This window comes from Salvelinus fontinalis, unplaced genomic scaffold, assembly GCF_029448725.1.
Source record: "Salvelinus fontinalis isolate EN_2023a unplaced genomic scaffold, ASM2944872v1 scaffold_0316, whole genome shotgun sequence".
Classification (NCBI taxonomy): Eukaryota; Metazoa; Chordata; class Actinopteri; order Salmoniformes; family Salmonidae; genus Salvelinus; species Salvelinus fontinalis.
Window position 1 is genome coordinate 145361 of NW_026600525.1, and position 17506 is coordinate 162866.

The 17506-nt window shown below is 44.2% G+C and overlaps 8 non-coding genes across 8 annotated transcripts; all 8 read right to left on the bottom strand.

Moving 5' to 3' along the window:
- Positions 1 to 1514: 1514 nt before the first annotated feature.
- On the bottom strand, positions 1515 to 1587 carry trnak-cuu (transfer RNA lysine (anticodon CUU)). Its single transcript has one exon. It is a non-coding gene; the product is annotated as a tRNA-Lys (tRNA).
- A 962-nt stretch (positions 1588 to 2549) lies between these two features.
- On the bottom strand, positions 2550 to 2622 carry trnak-cuu (transfer RNA lysine (anticodon CUU)). The gene has a single exon. It is a non-coding gene; the product is annotated as a tRNA-Lys (tRNA).
- Positions 2623 to 8246: 5624 nt separating this feature from the next.
- Positions 8247 to 8319, bottom strand: trnak-cuu (transfer RNA lysine (anticodon CUU)). Its single transcript has one exon. It is a non-coding gene; the product is annotated as a tRNA-Lys (tRNA).
- A 963-nt stretch (positions 8320 to 9282) lies between these two features.
- On the bottom strand, positions 9283 to 9355 carry trnak-cuu (transfer RNA lysine (anticodon CUU)). The gene has a single exon. It is a non-coding gene; the product is annotated as a tRNA-Lys (tRNA).
- Positions 9356 to 11871: 2516 nt separating this feature from the next.
- Positions 11872 to 11944, bottom strand: trnak-cuu (transfer RNA lysine (anticodon CUU)). Its single transcript has one exon. It is a non-coding gene; the product is annotated as a tRNA-Lys (tRNA).
- Positions 11945 to 13425: 1481 nt separating this feature from the next.
- On the bottom strand, positions 13426 to 13498 carry trnak-cuu (transfer RNA lysine (anticodon CUU)). The gene has a single exon. It is a non-coding gene; the product is annotated as a tRNA-Lys (tRNA).
- A 965-nt stretch (positions 13499 to 14463) lies between these two features.
- On the bottom strand, positions 14464 to 14536 carry trnak-cuu (transfer RNA lysine (anticodon CUU)). The gene has a single exon. It is a non-coding gene; the product is annotated as a tRNA-Lys (tRNA).
- A 963-nt stretch (positions 14537 to 15499) lies between these two features.
- On the bottom strand, positions 15500 to 15572 carry trnak-cuu (transfer RNA lysine (anticodon CUU)). The gene has a single exon. It is a non-coding gene; the product is annotated as a tRNA-Lys (tRNA).
- Positions 15573 to 17506: the final 1934 nt, after the last annotated feature.

The window sequence follows — 17506 nt, forward strand, 5'->3', positions numbered from 1 at the left end:
CTCATGCTCTACCGACTGAGCTAGCCAGGCACCTCAACAGTGATAATTACTTGGTCTGAATATCGTACAGCTCTGTTTGAGCAAAATATGGTGATCAGTGAGAATGTTGTTAATGGATCCTGTGGTGCATTCGGTTAGCGTGTTGTACTTATACAGCAGTATGCAGTAAATTGATGTCACGGTTGTGAGTTTGAGCCTCAGCAGATGCAAGTATTTTTCTTGAACCTTCTGCCTGTCTATTTCTTGTCGAGAAAAGGAGCATTGCTTCAAACCATTTAGGAGGACGTTTCATTGGTAATAGGTCTGTCGTTGAGATAAAAGGTCAGAGTGAAGGTATAGCTAGGATTCAAATCCATAGTCTTCTGTAAAACCAGCTATGCCTGACAAGTGAGCAATGCAGGGTGGCAAGCCTGCTCGAATGTCCAAGCGGATGGCTGTTTGCAAAGTGAGTTCGTGCTTCGGAAGAGAAAAGATTCCCCCAACGTGGGGCTCGAACCCACGACCCTGAGATTAAGAGTCTCATGCTCTACCGACTGAGCTAGCCAGGCACCTCAACAGTGATAATTACTTGGTCTGAATATCGTACAGCTCTGTTTGAGCAAAATATGGTGATCAGTGAGAATGTTGTTAATGGATCCTGTGGTGCATTCGGTTAGCGTGTTGTACTTATACAGCAGTATGCAGTAAATTGATGTCACGGTTGTGAGTTTGAGCCTCAACAGATGCAAGTATTTTTCTTGAACCCTCTGCCTGTCTATTTCTTGTCGAGAAAAGGAGCATTGCTTCAAAACATTTAGGAGGACGTTTCATTGGTAATAGGTATGTCATTGAGATAAAAGGTCAGAGTGAAGGTATAGCTAGGATTCAAATCCATAGTCTTCTGTAACACCAGCTATGCCTGACACGTCAGCAATGCAGGGTGGCAAGCCTGCTCGAAAGTCCAAGCGGATGGCTGTTTGCAAAGTGAGTTCGTGCTTCGGAAGAGAAAAGATTCGCCCAACGTGGGGCTCGAACCACGACCCTGAGATTAAGAGTCACATGCTCTACCGACTGAGCTAGCCAGGCACCTCAAGAGTAATAATTACTTGGTCTGAATATCGTACAGCTCTGTTTGAGCAAAATATGGTGATCAGTGAAAGAAAGTGTTGTTAATGGATCCTGTGGTGCATTCGGTTAGCGTGTTGTACTTATACAGCAGTATGCAGTAAATTGATGTCACGGTTGTGAGTTTGAGCCTCAGCAGATGCAAGTATTTTTCTTGAACCTTCTGCCTGTCTATTTCTTGTCGAGAAAAGGAGCATTGCTTCAAACCATTTAGGAGGACGTTTCATTGGTAATAGGTATGTCATTGAGATAAAAGGTCAGAGTGAAGGTATAGCTAGGATTCAAATCCATAGTCTTCTGTAAAACCAGCTATGCCTGACAAGTCAGCAATGCAGGGTGGCAAGCCTGCTCGAATGTCCAAGCTGATGGCTGTTTGCAAAGTGAGTTCGTGCTTCGGAAGAGAAAAGTGTCACCCAACGTGGGGCTCGAACCCACGACCCTGAGATTAAGAGTCTCATGCTCTACCGACTGAGCTAGCCAGGCATATCAACATTAATAATTACTTGGTCTGAATATCGTACAGCTCTGTTTGAGCAAAATATGGTGATCAGTGAAAGTGTTGTTAATGGATCCTGTGGTGCATTCGGTTAGCGTGTTGTACTTTTCAGCAGTATGCAGTAAATTGATGTCACGGTTATGAGTTTGAGCCTCAGCAGATGCAAGTATTTTTCTTGAACCTTCTGCCTGTCTATTTCTTGTCGAGAAAAGGAGCATTGCTTCAAACCATTTAGGAGGACGTTTCATTGGTAATAGGTATGTCATTGAGATAAAAGGTCAGAGTGAAGGTATAGCTAGGATTCAAATCCATAGTGTTCTGTAAAACCAGCTATGCCTGACAAGACAGCAATGCAGGGTGGCAAGCCTGCTCGAATGTCCAAGCGGATGGCTGTTTGCAAAGTGAGTTCGTGCTTCGGAAGAGAAAAGATTCACCCAACGTGGGGCTCAAACCCACGACCCTGAGATTAAGAGTCTCATGCTCTACCGACTGAGCTAGCCAGGCACCTCATCAGTGATAATTACTTGGTCTGAATATCGTACAGCTCTGCTTGAGCAAAATATGGTGATCAGTGAGAATGTTGTTAATGGATCCTGTGGTGCATTCGGTTAGCGTGTTGTACTTATACAGCAGTATGCAGTAAATTGAAGTCACGGTTGTGAGTTTGAGCCTCAGCAGATGCAAGTATTTTTCTTGAACCTTCTGCCTGTCTATTTCTTGTCGAGAAAAGGAGCATTGCTTCAAACCATTTAGGAGGACGTTTCATTGGTAATAGGTATGTCATTGCGATAAAAGGTCAGAGTGAAGGTATAGCTAGGATTCAAATCCATAGTCTTCTGTAAAACCAGCTATGCCTGACAAGACAGCAATGCAGGGTGGCAAGCCTGCTCAAATGTCCAAGCGGATGGCTGTTTGCAAAGTGAGTTCGTGCTTCGGAAGAGAAAAAATTCACCCAACGTGGGGCTCGAACCCACGACCCTGAGATTAAGAGTCTCATGCTCTACCGACTGAGCTAGCCAGGCACCTCAACATTCATAATTACTTGGTCTGAATATCGTACAGCTCTGTTTGAGCAAAATATGGTGATCAGTGAGAATGTTGTTAATGGATCCTGTGGTGCATTCGGTTAGCGTGTTGTACTTATACAGCAGTATGCAGTAAATTGAAGTCACGGTTGTGAGTTTGAGCCTCAACAGATGCAAGTATTTTTCTTGAACCCTCTGCCTGTCTATTTCTTGTCGAGAAAAGGAGCATTGCTTCAAACCATTTAGGAGGACGTTTCATTGGTAATAGGTATGTCATTGAGATAAAAGGTCAGAGTGAAGGTATAGCTAGGATTCAAATCCATAGTCTTCTGTAACACCAGCTATGCCTGACACGTCAGCAATGCAGGGTGGCAAGCCTGCTCGAAAGTCCAAGCGGATGGCTGTTTGCAAAGTGAGTTCGTGCTTCGGAAGAGAAAAGATTCGCCCAACGTGGGGCTCGAACCACGACCCTGAGATTAAGCGTCACATGCTCTACTGACTGAGCTAGCCAGGCACCTCAAGAGTAATAATTACTTGGTCTGAATATCGTACAGCTCTGTTTGAGCAAAATATGGTGATCAGTGAAAGTGTTGTTAATGGATCCTGTGGTGCATTCGGTTAGCGTGTTGTACTTATACAGCAGTATGCAGTAAATTGATGTCACGGTTATGAGTTTGAGCCTCAGCAGATGCAAGTATTTTTCTTGAACCTTCTGCCTGTCTATTTCTTGTCGAGAAAAGGAGCATTGCTTCAAACCATTTAGGAGGACGTTTCATTGGTAATAGGTATGTCATTGAGATAAAAGGTCAGAGTGAAGGTATAGCTAGGATTCAAATCCATAGTGTTCTGTAAAACCAGCTATGCCTGACAAGACAGCAATGCAGGGTGGCAAGCCTGCTCGAATGTCCAAGCGGATGGCTGTTTGCAAAGTGAGTTCGTGCTTCGGAAGAGAAAAGATTCACCCAACGTGGGCCTCAAACCCACGACCCTGAGATTAAGAGTCTCATGCTCTACCGACTGAGCTAGCCAGGAACCTCATCAGTGATAATTACTTGGTCTGAATATCGTACAGCTCTGCTTGAGCAAAATATGGTGATCAGTGAGAATGTTGTTAATGGATCCTGTGGTGCATTCGGTTAGCGTGTTGTACTTATACAGCAGTATGCAGTAAATTGATGTCACGGTTGTGAGTTTGAGCCTCAGCAGATGCAAGATTTTTTCTTGAACCTTCTGCCTGTCTATTTCTTGTCGAGAAAAGGAGCATTGCTTCAAACCATTTAGGAGGACGTTTCATTGGTAATAGGTATGTCATTGCGATAAAAGGTCAGAGTGAAGGTATAGCTAGGATTCAAATCCATAGTCTTCTGTAAAACCAGCTATGCCTGACAAGACAGCAATGCAGGGTGGCAAGCCTGCTCGAATGTCCAAGCGGATGGCTGTTTGCAAAGTGAGTTCGTGCTTCGGAAGAGAAAAGATTCACCCAACGTGGGGCTCGAATCCACGACCCTGAGATTAAGAGTCTCATGCTCTACCGACTGAGCTAGCCAGGCACCTCAACAGTGATAATTACTTGGTCTGAATATCGTACAGCTCTGTTTGAGCAAAATATGGTGATCAGTGAGAATGTTGTTAATGGATCCTGTGGTGCATTCGGTTAGCGTGTTGTACTTATACAGCAGTATGCAGTAAATTGATGTCACGGTTGTGAGTTTGAGCCTCAGCAGATGCAAGTATTTTTCTTGAACCTTCTGCCTGTCTATTTCTTGTCGAGAAAAGGAGCATTGCTTCAAACCATTTAGGAGGTTGTTTCATTGGTAATAGGTATGTCATTGAGATAAAAGGTCAGAGTGAAGGTATAGCTAGGATTCAAATCCATAGTCTTCTGTAAAACCAGCTATGCCTGACAAGACAGCAATGCAGGGTGGCAAGCCTGCTCGAATGTCCAAGCGGATGGCTGTTTGCAAAGTGAGTTCGTGCTTCGGAAGAGAAAGATTCACCCAACGTGGGGCTCGAATCCACGACCCTGAGATTAAGAGTCTCATGCTCTACCGACTGAGCTAGCCAGGCACCTCAACAGTGATAATTACTTGGTCTGAATATCGTACAGCTCTGTTTGAGCAAAATATGGTGATCAGTGAGAATGTTGTTAATGGATCCTGTGGTGCATTCGGTTAGCGTGTTGTACTTATACAGCAGTATGCAGTAAATTGATGTCATTGTTGTGAGTTTGAGCCTCAGCAGATGCAAGTATTTTTCTTGAACCTTCTGCCTGTCTATTTCTTGTCGAGAAAAGGAGCATTGCTTCAAACCATTTAGGAGGACGTTTCATTGGTAATAGGTCTGTCGTTGAGATAAAAGGTCAGAGTGAAGGTATAGCTAGGATTCAAATCCATAGTCTTCTGTAAAACCAGCTATGCCTGACAAGACAGCAATGCAGGGTGGCAAGCCTGCTCGAATGTCCAAGCGGATGGCTGTTTGCAAAGTGAGTTCGTGCTTCGGAAGAGAGAAGATTCACCCAACGTGGGGCTCGAATCCACGACCCTGAGATTAAGAGTCTCATGCTCTACCGACTGAGCTAGCCAGGCACCTCAACAGTGATAATTACTTGATATGAATATCGTACAGCTCTGTTTGAGCAAAATATGGTGATCAGTGAAAGTGTTGTTAATGGATCCTGTGGTGCATTCGGTTAGCGTGTTGTACTTATACAGCAGTATGCAGTAAATTGATGTCGCGGTCGTGAGTTTGAGCCTCAGCAGATGCAAGTATTTTTCTTGAACCTTCTGCCTGTCTATTTCTTGTCGAGAAAAGGAGCATTGCTTCAAACCATTTAGGAGGACGTTTCATTGGTAATAGGTATGTCATTGCGATAAAAGGTCAGAGTGAAGGTATAGCCAGGATTCAAATCCATAGTCTTCTGTAAAACCAGCTATGCCTGACAAGACAGCAATGCAGGGTGGCAAGCCTGCTCGAATGTCCAAGCGGATGGCTGTTTGCAAAGTGAGTTCGTGCTTCGGAAGAGAAAGATTCACCCAACGTGGGGCTCGAATCCACGACCCTGAGATTAAGAGTCTCATGCTCTACCGACTGAGCTAGCCAGGCACCTCAACAGTGATAATTACTTGGTCTGAATATCGTACAGCTCTGTTTGAGCAAAATATGGTGATCAGTGAGAATGTTGTTAATGGATCCTGTGGTGCATTCGGTTAGCGTGTTGTACTTATACAGCAGTATGCAGTAAATTGATGTCACGGTTGTGAGTTTGAGCCTCAGCAGATGCAAGTATTTTTCTTGAACCTTCTGCCTGTCTATTTCTTGTCGAGAAAAGGAGCATTGCTTCAAACCATTTAGGAGGACGTTTCATTGGTAATAGGTCTGTCATTGAGATAAAAGGTCAGAGTGAAGGTATAGCTAGGATTCAAATCCATAGTCTTCTGTAAAACCAGCTATGCCTGACAAGACAGCAATGCAGGTTGGCAAGCCTGCTCGAATGTCCAAGCGGATGGCTGTTTGCAAAGTGAGTTCGTGCTTCGGAAGAGAGAAGATTCACCCAACGTGGGGCTCGAATCCACGACCCTGAGATTAAGAGTCTCATGCTCTACCGACTGAGCTAGCCAGGCACCTCAACAGTGATAATTACTTGATATGAATATCGTACAGCTCTGTTTGAGCAAAATATGGTGATCAGTGAAAGTGTTGTTAATGGATCCTGTGGTGCATTCGGTTAGCGTGTTGTACTTATACAGCAGTATGCAGTAAATTGATGTCACGGTTATGAGTTTGAGCCTCAGCAGATGCAAGTATTTTTCTTGAACCTTCTGCCTGTCTATTTCTTGTCGAGAAAAAGAGCATTGCTTCAAACCATTTAGGAGGACGTTTCATTGGTAATAGGTATGTCATTGAGATAAAAGGTCAGAGTGAATGTATAGCTAGGATTCAAATCCATAGTCTTCTGTAAAACCAGCTATGCCTGACAAGACAGCAATGCAGGGTGGCAAGCCTGCTCGAATGTCCAAGCGGATGGCTGTTTGCAAAGTGAGTTCGTGCTTCGGAAGAGAAAGATTCACCCAACGTGGGGCTCGAATCCACGACCCTGAGATTAAGAGTCTCATGCTCTACCGACTGAGCTAGCCAGGCACCTCAAAAGTGATAATTACTTGGTCTGAATATCGTACAGCTCTGTTTGAGCAAAATATGGTGATCAGTGAGAATGTTGTTAATGGATCCTGTGGTGCATTCGGTTAGCGTGTTGTACTTATACAGCAGTATGCAGTAAATTGATGTCACGGTTGTGAGTTTGAGCCTCAGCAGATGCAAGTATTTTTCTTGAACCTTCTGCCTGTCTATTTCTTGTCGAGAAAAGGAGCATTGCTTCAAACCATTTAGGAGGACGTTTCATTGGTAATAGGTCTGTCGTTGAGATAAAAGGTCAGAGTGAAGGTATAGCTAGGATTCAAATCCATAGTCTTCTGTAAAACCAGCTATGCCTGACAAGTGAGCAATGCAGGGTGGCAAGCCTGCTCGAATGTCCAAGCGGATGGCTGTTTGCAAAGTGAGTTCGTGCTTCGGAAGAGAAAAGATTCCCCCAACGTGGGGCTCGAACCCACGACCCTGAGATTAAGAGTCTCATGCTCTACCGACTGAGCTAGCCAGGCACCTCAACAGTGATAATTACTTGGTCTGAATATCGTACAGCTCTGTTTGAGCAAAATATGGTGATCAGTGAGAATGTTGTTAATGGATCCTGTGGTGCATTCGGTTAGCGTGTTGTACTTATACAGCAGTATGCAGTAAATTGATGTCACGGTTGTGAGTTTGAGCCTCAACAGATGCAAGTATTTTTCTTGAACCTTCTGCCTGTCTATTTCTTGTCGAGAAAAGGAGCATTGCTTCAAACCATTTAGGAGGACGTTTCATTGGTAATAGGTATGTCATTGAGATAAAAGGTCAGAGTGAAGGTATAGCTAGGATTCAAATCCATAGTCTTCTGTAACACCAGCTATGCCTGACACGTCAGCAATGCAGGGTGGCAAGCCTGCTCGAAAGTCCAAGCGGATGGCTGTTTGCAAAGTGAGTTCGTGCTTCGGAAGAGAAAAGATTCGCCCAACGTGGGGCTCGAACCACGACCCTGAGATTAAGAGTCACATGCTCTACCGACTGAGCTAGCCAGGCACCTCAAGAGTAATAATTACTTGGTCTGAATATCGTACAGCTCTGTTTGAGCAAAATATGGTGATCAGTGAAAGAAAGTGTTGTTAATGGATCCTGTGGTGCATTCGGTTAGCGTGTTGTACTTATACAGCAGTATGCAGTAAATTGATGTCACGGTTGTGAGTTTGAGCCTCAGCAGATGCAAGTATTTTTCTTGAACCTTCTGCCTGTCTATTTCTTGTCGAGAAAAGGAGCATTGCTTCAAACCATTTAGGAGGACGTTTCATTGGTAATAGGTATGTCATTGAGATAAAAGGTCAGAGTGAAGGTATAGCTAGGATTCAAATCCATAGTCTTCTGTAAAACCAGCTATGCCTGACAAGTCAGCAATGCAGGGTGGCAAGCCTGCTCGAATGTCCAAGCTGATGGCTGTTTGCAAAGTGAGTTCGTGCTTCGGAAGAGAAAAGTGTCACCCAACGTGGGGCTCGAACCCACGACCCTGAGATTAAGAGTCTCATGCTCTACCGACTGAGCTAGCCAGGCATATCAACATTAATAATTACTTGGTCTGAATATCGTACAGCTCTGTTTGAGCAAAATATGGTGATCAGTGAAAGTGTTGTTAATGGATCCTGTGGTGCATTCGGTTAGCGTGTTGTACTTATACAGCAGTATGCAGTAAATTGATGTCACGGTTATGAGTTTGAGCCTCAGCAGATGCAAGTATTTTTCTTGAACCTTCTGCCTGTCTATTTCTTGTCGAGAAAAGGAGCATTGCTTCAAACCATTTAGGAGGACGTTTCATTGGTAATAGGTATGTCATTGAGATAAAAGGTCAGAGTGAAGGTATAGCTAGGATTCAAATCCATAGTGTTCTGTAAAACCAGCTATGCCTGACAAGACAGCAATGCAGGGTGGCAAGCCTGCTCGAATGTCCAAGCGGATGGCTGTTTGCAAAGTGAGTTCGTGCTTCGGAAGAGAAAAGATTCACCCAACGTGGGGCTCAAACCCACGACCCTGAGATTAAGAGTCTCATGCTCTACCGACTGAGCTAGCCAGGCACCTCATCAGTGATAATTACTTGGTCTGAATATCGTACAGCTCTGCTTGAGCAAAATATGGTGATCAGTGAGAATGTTGTTAATGGATCCTGTGGTGCATTCGGTTAGCGTGTTGTACTTATACAGCAGTATGCAGTAAATTGAAGTCACGGTTGTGAGTTTGAGCCTCAGCAGATGCAAGTATTTTTCTTGAACCTTCTGCCTGTCTATTTCTTGTCGAGAAAAGGAGCATTGCTTCAAACCATTTAGGAGGACGTTTCATTGGTAATAGGTATGTCATTGCGATAAAAGGTCAGAGTGAAGGTATAGCTAGGATTCAAATCCATAGTCTTCTGTAAAACCAGCTATGCCTGACAAGACTGCAATGCAGGGTGGCAAGCCTGCTCGAATGTCCAAGCGGATGGCTGTTTGCAAAGTGAGTTCGTGCTTCGGAAGAGAAAAAATTCACCCAACGTGGGGCTCGAACCCACGACCCTGAGATTAAGAGTCTCATGCTCTACCGACTGAGCTAGCCAGGCACCTCAACATTCATAATTACTTGGTCTGAATATCGTACAGCTCTGTTTGAGCAAAATATGGTGATCAGTGAGAATGTTGTTAATGGATCCTGTGGTGCATTCGGTTAGCGTGTTGTACTTATACAGCAGTATGCAGTAAATTGAAGTCACGGTTGTGAGTTTGAGCCTCAACAGATGCAAGTATTTTTCTTGAACCCTCTGCCTGTCTATTTCTTGTCGAGAAAAGGAGCATTGCTTCAAACCATTTAGGAGGACGTTTCATTGGTAATAGGTATGTCATTGAGATAAAAGGTCAGAGTGAAGGTATAGCTAGGATTCAAATCCATAGTCTTCTGTAACACCAGCTATGCCTGACACGTCAGCAATGCAGGGTGGCAAGCCTGCTCGAAAGTCCAAGCGGATGGCTGTTTGCAAAGTGAGTTCGTGCTTCGGAAGAGAAAAGATTCGCCCAACGTGGGGCTCGAACCACGACCCTGAGATTAAGAGTCACATGCTCTACCGACTGAGCTAGCCAGGCACCTCAAGAGTAATAATTACTTGGTCTGAATATCGTACAGCTCTGTTTGAGCAAAATATGGTGATCAGTGAAAGTGTTGTTAATGGATCCTGTGGTGCATTCGGTTAGCGTGTTGTACTTATACAGCAGTATGCAGTAAATTGATGTCACGGTTATGAGTTTGAGCCTCAGCAGATGCAAGTATTTTTCTTGAACCTTCTGCCTGTCTATTTCTTGTCGAGAAAAGGAGCATTGCTTCAAACCATTTAGGAGGACGTTTCATTGGTAATAGGTATGTCATTGAGATAAAAGGTCAGAGTGAAGGTATAGCTAGGATTCAAATCCATAGTGTTCTGTAAAACCAGCTATGCCTGACAAGACAGCAATGCAGGGTGGCAAGCCTGCTCGAATGTCCAAGCGGATGGCTGTTTGCAAAGTGAGTTCGTGCTTCGGAAGAGAAAAGATTCACCCAACGTGGGCCTCAAACCCACGACCCTGAGATTAAGAGTCTCATGCTCTACCGACTGAGCTAGCCAGGAACCTCATCAGTGATAATTACTTGGTCTGAATATCGTACAGCTCTGCTTGAGCAAAATATGGTGATCAGTGAGAATGTTGTTAATGGATCCTGTGGTGCATTCGGTTAGCGTGTTGTACTTATACAGCAGTATGCAGTAAATTGATGTCACGGTTGTGAGTTTGAGCCTCAGCAGATGCAAGATTTTTTCTTGAACCTTCTGCCTGTCTATTTCTTGCCGAGAAAAGGAGCATTGCTTCAAACCATTTAGGAGGACGTTTCATTGGTAATAGGTATGTCATTGCGATAAAAGGTCAGAGTGAAGGTATAGCTAGGATTCAAATCCATAGTCTTCTGTAAAACCAGCTATGCCTGACAAGACAGCAATGCAGGGTGGCAAGCCTGCTCGAATGTCCAAGCGGATGGCTGTTTGCAAAGTGAGTTCGTGCTTCGGAAGAGAAAAGATTCACCCAACGTGGGGCTCGAATCCACGACCCTGAGATTAAGAGTCTCATGCTCTACCGACTGAGCTAGCCAGGCAGCTCATCAGTGATAATTACTTGGTCTGAATATCGTACAGCTCTGTTTGAGCAAAATATGGTGATCAGTGAGAATGTTGTTAATGGATCCTGTGGTGCATTCGGTTAGCGTGTTGTACTTATACAGCAGTATGCAGTAAATTGATGTCACGGTTGTGAGTTTGAGCCTCAGCAGATGCAAGTATTTTTCTTGAACCTTCTGCCTGTCTATTTCTTGTCGAGAAAAGGAGCATTGCTTCAAACCATTTAGGAGGTTGTTTCATTGGTAATAGGTATGTCATTGAGATAAAAGGTCAGAGTGAAGGTATAGCTAGGATTCAAATCCATAGTCTTCTGTAAAACCAGCTATGCCTGACAAGACAGCAATGCAGGGTGGCAAGCCTGCTCGAATGTCCAAGCGGATGGCTGTTTGCAAAGTGAGTTCGTGCTTCGGAAGAGAAAAGATTCACCCAACGTGGGGCTCGAATCCACGACCCTGAGATTAAGAGTCTCATGCTCTACCGACTGAGCTAGCCAGGCACCTCAACAGTGATAATTACTTGGTCTGAATATCGTACAGCTCTGTTTGAGCAAAATATGGTGATCAGTGAGAATGTTGTTAATGGATCCTGTGGTGCATTCGGTTAGCGTGTTGTACTTATACAGCAGTATGCAGTAAATTGATGTCACGGTTGTGAGTTTGAGCCTCAGCAGATGCAAGTATTTTTCTTGAACCTTCTGCCTGTCTATTTCTTGTCGAGAAAAGGAGCATTGCTTCAAACCATTTAGGAGGACGTTTCATTGGTAATAGGTCTGTCATTGAGATAAAAGGTCAGAGTGAAGGTATAGCTAGGATTCAAATCCATAGTCTTCTGTAAAACCAGCTATGCCTGACAAGTCAGCAATGCAGGGTGGCAAGCCTGCTCGAATGTCCAAGCGGATGGCTGTTTGCAAAGTGAGTTCGTGCTTCGGAAGAGAAAAGATTCACCCAACGTGGGGCTCGAACCCACGACCCTGAGATTAAGAGTCTCATGCTCTACCGACTGAGCTAGCCAGGCATATCAACATTAATAATTACTTGGTCTGAATATCGTACAGCTTTGTTTGAGCAAAATATGGTGATCAGTGAAAGTGTTGTTAATGGATCCTGTGGTGCATTCGGTTAGCGTGTTGTACTTATACAGCAGTATGCAGTAAATTGATGTCACGGTTATGAGTTTGAGCCTCAGCAGATGCAAGTATTTTTCTTGAACCTTCTGCCTGTCTATTTCTTTTCGAGAAAAGGAGCATTGCTTCAAACCATTTAGGAGGACGTTTCATTGGTAATAGGTATGTCATTGAGATAAAAGGTCAGAGTGAAGGTATAGCTAGGATTCAAATCCATAGTATTCTGTAAAACCAGCTATGCCTGACAAGTGAGCAATGCAGGGTGGCAAGCCTGCTCGAAAGTCCAAGCGGATGGCTGTTTGCAAAGTGAGTTCGTGCTTCGGAAGAGAAAAGATTCACCCAACGTGGGGCTCGAACCCACGACCCTGAGATTAAGAGTCTAATGCTCTACCGACTGAGCTAGCCAGGCACCTCAACAGTGATAATTACTTGGTCTGAATATCGTACAGCTCTGTTTGAGCAAAATATGGTGATCAGTGAGAATGTTGTTAATGGATCCTGTGGTGCATTCGGTTAGCGTGTTGTACTTATACAGCAGTATGCAGTAAATTGATGTCACGGTTGTGAGTTTGAGCCTCAGCAGATGCAAGTATTTTTCTTGAACCTTCTGCCTGTCTATTTCTTGTCGAGAAAAGGAGCATTGCTTCAAACCATTTAGGAGGACGTTTCATTGGTAATAGGTCTGTCATTGAGATAAAAGGTCAGAGTGAAGGTATAGCTAGGATTCAAATCCATAGTATTCTGTAAAACAGGCTATGCCTGACAAGTGAGCAATGCAGGGTGGCAAGCCTGCTCGAATGTCCAAGCGGATGCCTGTTTGCAAAGTGAGTTCGTGCTTCGGAAGAGATAAGATTCGCCCAACGTGGGGCTCGAACACACGACCCTGAGATTAAGAGTCTCATGCTCTACCGACTGAGCTAGCCAGGCACCTCAACAGTGATAATTACTTGGTCTGAATATCGTACAGCTCTGTTTGAGCAAAATATGGTGATCAGTGAGAATGTTGTTAATGGATCCTGTGGTGCATTCGGTTAGCGTGTTGTACTTATACAGCAGTATGCAGTAAATTGATGTCACGGTTGTGAGTTTGAGCCTCAGCAGATGCAAGTATTTTTCTTGAACCTTCTGCCTGTCTATTTCTTGTCGAGAAAAGGAGCATTGCTTCAAACCATTTAGGAGGACGTTTCATTGGTAATAGGTATGTCATTGAGATAAAAGGTCAGAGTGAAAGTATAGCTAGGATTCAAATCCATAGTCTTCTGTAAAACCAGCTATGCCTGACAAGTCAGCAATGCAGGGTGGCAAGCCTGCTCGAATGTCCAAGCTGATGGCTGTTTGCAAAGTGAGTTCGTGCTTCGGAAGAGAAAAGTGTCACCCAACGTGGGGCTCGAACCCACGACCCTGAGATTAAGAGTCTCATGCTCTACCGACTGAGCTAGCCAGGCATATCAACATTGATAATTACTTGGTCTGAATATCGTACAGCTCTGTTTGAGCAAAATATGGTGATCAGTGAAAGTGTTGTTAATGGATCCTGTGGTGCATTCGGTTAGCGTGTTGTACTTATACAGCAGTATGCAGTAAATTGATGTCACGGTTATGAGTTTGAGCCTCAGCAGATGCAAGTATTTTCTTGAACCTTCTGCCTGTCTATTTCTTGTCGAGAAAAGGAGCATTGCTTCAAACCATTTAGGAGGACGTTTCATTGGTAATAGGTATGTCATTGCGATAAAAGGTCAGAGTGAAGGTATAGCTAGGATTCAAATCCATAGTCTTCTGTAACACCAGCTATGCCTGACACGTCAGCAATGCAGGGTGGCAAGCCTGCTCGAAAGTCCAAGCGGATGGCTGTTTGCAAAGTGAGTTCGTGCTTCGGAAGAGAAAAGATTCGCCCAACGTGGGGCTCGAACCACGACCCTGAGATTAAGAGTCACATGCTCTACCGACTGAGCTAGCCAGGCACCTCAAGAGTAATAATTACTTGGTCTGAATATCGTACAGCTCTGTTTGAGCAAAATATGGTGATCAGTGAAAGAAAGTGTTGTTAATGGATCCTGTGGTGCATTCGGTTAGCGTGTTGTACTTATACAGCAGTATGCAGTAAATTGATGTCACGGTTGTGAGTTTGAGCCTCAGCAGATGCAAGTATTTTTCTTGAACCTTCTGCCTGTCTATTTCTTGTCGAGAAAAGGAGCATTGCTTCAAACCATTTAGGAGGACGTTTCATTGGTAATAGGTATGTCATTGAGATAAAAGGTCAGAGTGAAGGTATAGCTAGGATTCAAATCCATAGTCTTCTGTAAAACCAGCTATGCCTGACAAGTCAGCAATGCAGGGTGGCAAGCCTGCTCGAATGTCCAAGCTGATGGCTGTTTGCAAAGTGAGTTCGTGCTTCGGAAGAGAAAAGTGTCACCCAACGTGGGGCTCGAACCCACGACCCTGAGATTAAGAGTCTCATGCTCTACCGACTGAGCTAGCCAGGCATATCAACATTAATAATTACTTGGTCTGAATATCGTACAGCTCTGTTTGAGCAAAATATGGTGATCAGTGAAAGTGTTGTTAATGGATCCTGTGGTGCATTCGGTTAGCGTGTTGTACTTATACAGCAGTATGCAGTAAATTGATGTCACGGTTATGAGTTTGAGCCTCAGCAGATGCAAGTATTTTTCTTGAACCTTCTGCCTGTCTATTTCTTGTCGAGAAAAGGAGCATTGCTTCAAACCATTTAGGAGGACGTTTCATTGGTAATAGGTATGTCATTGAGATAAAAGGTCAGAGTGAAGGTATAGCTAGGATTCAAATCCATAGTGTTCTGTAAAACCAGCTATGCCTGACAAGACAGCAATGCAGGGTGGCAAGCCTGCTCGAATGTCCAAGCGGATGGCTGTTTGCAAAGTGAGTTCGTGCTTCGGAAGAGAAAAGATTCACCCAACGTGGGGCTCAAACCCACGACCCTGAGATTAAGAGTCTCATGCTCTACCGACTGAGCTAGCCAGGCACCTCATCAGTGATAATTACTTGGTCTGAATATCGTACAGCTCTGCTTGAGCAAAATATGGTGATCAGTGAGAATGTTGTTAATGGATCCTGTGGTGCATTCGGTTAGCGTGTTGTACTTATACAGCAGTATGCAGTAAATTGAAGTCACGGTTGTGAGTTTGAGCCTCAGCAGATGCAAGTATTTTTCTTGAACCTTCTGCCTGTCTATTTCTTGTCGAGAAAAGGAGCATTGCTTCAAACCATTTAGGAGGACGTTTCATTGGTAATAGGTATGTCATTGCGATAAAAGGTCAGAGTGAAGGTATAGCTAGGATTCAAATCCATAGTCTTCTGTAAAACCAGCTATGCCTGACAAGACTGCAATGCAGGGTGGCAAGCCTGCTCGAATGTCCAAGCGGATGGCTGTTTGCAAAGTGAGTTCGTGCTTCGGAAGAGAAAAAATTCACCCAACGTGGGGCTCGAACCCACGACCCTGAGATTAAGAGTCTCATGCTCTACCGACTGAGCTAGCCAGGCACCTCAACATTCATAATTACTTGGTCTGAATATCGTACAGCTCTGTTTGAGCAAAATATGGTGATCAGTGAGAATGTTGTTAATGGATCCTGTGGTGCATTCGGTTAGCGTGTTGTACTTATACAGCAGTATGCAGTAAATTGAAGTCACGGTTGTGAGTTTGAGCCTCAACAGATGCAAGTATTTTTCTTGAACCCTCTGCCTGTCTATTTCTTGTCGAGAAAAGGAGCATTGCTTCAAACCATTTAGGAGGACGTTTCATTGGTAATAGGTATGTCATTGAGATAAAAGGTCAGAGTGAAGGTATAGCTAGGATTCAAATCCATAGTCTTCTGTAACACCAGCTATGCCTGACACGTCAGCAATGCAGGGTGGCAAGCCTGCTCGAAAGTCCAAGCGGATGGCTGTTTGCAAAGTGAGTTCGTGCTTCGGAAGAGAAAAGATTCGCCCAACGTGGGGCTCGAACCACGACCCTGAGATTAAGAGTCACATGCTCTACCGACTGAGCTAGCCAGGCACCTCAAGAGTAATAATTACTTGGTCTGAATATCGTACAGCTCTGTTTGAGCAAAATATGGTGATCAGTGAAAGTGTTGTTAATGGATCCTGTGGTGCATTCGGTTAGCGTGTTGTACTTATACAGCAGTATGCAGTAAATTGATGTCACGGTTATGAGTTTGAGCCTCAGCAGATGCAAGTATTTTTCTTGAACCTTCTGCCTGTCTATTTCTTGTCGAGAAAAGGAGCATTGCTTCAAACCATTTAGGAGGACGTTTCATTGGTAATAGGTATGTCATTGAGATAAAAGGTCAGAGTGAAGGTATAGCTAGGATTCAAATCCATAGTGTTCTGTAAAACCAGCTATGCCTGACAAGACAGCAATGCAGGGTGGCAAGCCTGCTCGAATGTCCAAGCGGATGGCTGTTTGCAAAGTGAGTTCGTGCTTCGGAAGAGAAAAGATTCACCCAACGTGGGCCTCAAACCCACGACCCTGAGATTAAGAGTCTCATGCTCTACCGACTGAGCTAGCCAGGAACCTCATCAGTGATAATTACTTGGTCTGAATATCGTACAGCTCTGCTTGAGCAAAATATGGTGATCAGTGAGAATGTTGTTAATGGATCCTGTGGTGCATTCGGTTAGCGTGTTGTACTTATACAGCAGTATGCAGTAAATTGATGTCACGGTTGTGAGTTTGAGCCTCAGCAGATGCAAGATTTTTTCTTGAACCTTCTGCCTGTCTATTTCTTGTCGAGAAAAGGAGCATTGCTTCAAACCATTTAGGAGGACGTTTCATTGGTAATAGGTATGTCATTGCGATAAAAGGTCAGAGTGAAGGTATAGCTAGGATTCAAATCCATAGTCTTCTGTAAAACCAGCTATGCCTGACAAGACAGCAATGCAGGGTGGCAAGCCTGCTCGAATGTCCAAGCGGATGGCTGTTTGCAAAGTGAGTTCGTGCTTCGGAAGAGAAAAGATTCACCCAACGTGGGGCTCGAATCCACGACCCTGAGATTAAGAGTCTCATGCTCTACCGACTGAGCTAGCCAGGCACCTCATCAGTGATAATTACTTGGTCTGAATATCGTACAGCTCTGTTTGAGCAAAATATGGTGATCAGTGAGAATGTTGTTAATGGATCCTGTGGTGCATTCGGTTAGCGTGTTGTACTTATACAGCAGTATGCAGTAAATTGATGTCACGGTTGTGAGTTTGAGCCTCAGCAGATGCAAGTATTTTTCTTGAACCTTCTGCCTGTCTATTTCTTGTCGAGAAAAGGAGCATTGCTTCAAACCATTTAGGAGGTTGTTTCATTGGTAATAGGTATGTCATTGAGATAAAAGGTCAGAGTGAAGGTATAGCTAGGATTCAAATCCATAGTCTTCTGTAAAACCAGCTATGCCTGACAAGACAGCAATGCAGGGTGGCAAGCC